The sequence below is a fragment of the Dipteris shenzhenensis genome, chromosome 7 (assembly GCF_047967505.1).
Source record: "Dipteris shenzhenensis isolate YYH24624 ecotype China chromosome 7, Dip_SZ_1.0, whole genome shotgun sequence".
In the NCBI taxonomy this organism is placed as follows: domain Eukaryota; kingdom Viridiplantae; phylum Streptophyta; class Polypodiopsida; order Gleicheniales; family Dipteridaceae; genus Dipteris; species Dipteris shenzhenensis.
Genome location: NC_141602.1, coordinates 29,921,837 through 29,924,777, shown reverse-complemented (window position 1 = coordinate 29,924,777; position 2,941 = coordinate 29,921,837).

Here is a 2,941-nt window from a genome sequence, read left to right as displayed (position 1 = left end):
GTGACTAGAATGTCCACCATGATGATTTCCTCTGCCGCAGAAATTCCCTCGATTGCTACTGGATTGAGTGCCTTGGTCGTATTGGTTCTTGCAGCAATCTCTTTCATAGTGTCCAAACTTATGACAGTAGTTGCACTGGATGTTTGACACATTGGTGGATGCATTCCCCCGTCCTCAAAATCTTCCTCGATTGGAATGATTTCCTCTTTGCTGATTCTAATGTTGTTGAGGATGATGCTAATGCTAATTTTGCTAATGACTCTGTTATTGAGAATGATCACTTCACCGGAATGATCTATCTCTGCCTCTGCTTCTGTCTGAAGCTGTGAATTCTTGATCATTAGAATGACCTTTGCGTGCATGAATGGCCTGAGTCTTGAGTTCTTCACCAAGTAAGACAAACTGAAGTTCTTCCAATGTCAGGATTTGCCTTTAGATGGCAATACTCTGGACTAGATTCTCATATCCCTCTCCTAGTACATTCAGGATGACTTGAACCATTTCTATTGGATTCATGGCCTCTCCTACTACTGTGAGTTGATTGTTGTAGTCTTTGATTCTGAGTATGTAAGCATGACCGGTTTCGCTCTGCTATTGCAAAAACTCCCGTCGATTTGGTTTCTTAGTGTGAGAATCCTAGAAGTGTTCTTGGACTTGTAGAGAGCTGCAAACATATCCCATGCTTCTTTTGATGTCTTGATGGTGTTGAGCTATCCTAGCATGACATCTTGCAGATTCTGCTTGATGAGATGATATGCATACTTATCTTTCTTATCCCATTCTATGTGTGCTCGGGCAATGGCAAGATCTGCTACAGATGCAAAAACTATTTGAGTAGCTGGAGATCCCACTGTAGATCCTACTGCTAGTGTTGTGACAACATGTGGAGTAAAGCTACTGCTGGCTGGATCATCCAATGGTCTAGACATAGTACCATTGACATACTCCCATTTGTTTGAAGTACAAGAGTGGTCTCCATTTGGTATTTCCATGTGCCGTAATTGGAGTTGTCTAGCTTAACAGGAGCCTCTAGATTGAGGTTGCTAGTCGTAGACATGGTGCAAGAAATATACTCAAAGTGTCTTGAAACTCACTGTCTGAATCAACTGCAAAACACTGACTGTAGCAAATGAAATCTAAACTATCAGTGAAGGTAGAACTGCAATATATATGATCTGATCTAAATTACAAGGCTTGTGGCAAATGATACTGGGAATAGCCAAGAGGCTTTACAAGGTTGAAATGATGTGCATGATGTCATGAAATAGCCAAATAAGCTTTACAATGATGGCATGTGTGTATGAAATCAAATCATGTGCTATCTACCCATTGAACAATGTGCCAATACCACTGAAGACTACTCACTGAACTAATGAACATCAGGTTTCAGATAATGTGATGATGTGAAACCGTATGTGAGTGTAGGGACTGACATAATAATAATTTATCTTTTTATGAAGTGACTCTAGAAAGTTTGGGTTACTTTTCCCTTCCTATTGGGTTAATTGAATCAAGAACAAATTACATCCTTTTTAAAATTTTTTTTGGAAAGCTCTTCTTTTGAGATATGCTGGGTCTAGAAGATTTTAGTTGTGAGTTCTTTCACTTTTGCTTTAGGAGTATGGAATTTTATGGTACTTCTCTTTGAACAAAAGATTTGAGTTTCATGGGAAATAAGCCAATCCATTCTTTAACTAGTATAGCATCATATTTTCCTAGGGGAACAATTTGAAAAGTACCTTGCAAGTTTAGTACAAGGTCCAAATCAAATGACACATCTTTTACAATTCCATGGTTACACTCATCCTAGCAGTGCCAAATTCAACACTTAAGGGAAGATATCTTTCAATTTTTGGATTTGAACCCCTTTCAGTTTAGGGGGAAATAAAGAAATGGGTACTGCATTTATCAGTTAAGAAATCCAAAGATACTCAAGAGATTATACTTTGCACCTTTATTGCTAAGGCTTGTCGGTGTATCTTGTCTTGCTTGATTATAACATAAATATGAGCATGATCCTCCAATTCCTCCTATAAAGGGATGCCTTTGGATTTTTTTATTCTAGCCTTGGTCCCTTGAAGTGATGACTTTGTCCTAGGTTGATTGGTTTTTAGAAAATCAAAGACTAGCCTTGCTTTATAGCTCTACTTTTGTCTTCATCAAACATCCACCATGCATTGAATTCTTCTTTATATATGGTTTCCAGAACTTGGAACTTGCATCACTATATGACTAAGAATGGAACTTTCTTCTTTTTATCCACCTTATTGAACTTTGGGTTCCTGTCCCTCTTCTTAGAGAGTATGTGTGGATCATGGTGATAAGAGAAACCAAAGGACTATGGGTGACCTTTATGATAGGCCTTAACACACAAACATATACCAAACACTAGAAAAAGGCTAGAGAACTCCATGATGTCATCATAAATCATCTCATATGGGCTATGGCCCTTTGCAATGACCATGCATGTAGGATGACGTATCTAGGGGAAAGTAGTACACCGCCATAAAAATCAGTTGTGCCTTAGGTGGCTGGATCCAAAACCACATGTGTCATGTATGCTCCTTCTTCCACGTGCTCCTCCTTCCACATACGAGCCCACATGTGTCATGCATGCTCCCCCTTCTACATAATAGATATGAATGGTCATAATGTGATTTAAAGAGGACATCCATGCCTCTAGAATGCCATGTCCTTGTATCTCTTCTCATATCCTTTCTGTAAGATGACTCCCAAGTGTACCCTATTATAGTGGGTAGCCCTCTTTTTAGACTCTCATGTGTCTTGGTGTAGAAAATAATGTCTCTAGAATATCTCCTAGATCGAACCAAAGGATACCATTATAATTCCAAATAGCCATACAGTTCAATCTATCCTATGTCTCTATGTCAAAGGCTTGACACCATCATGCAATATATATATCTCTCCCTCCTCTTTGTGC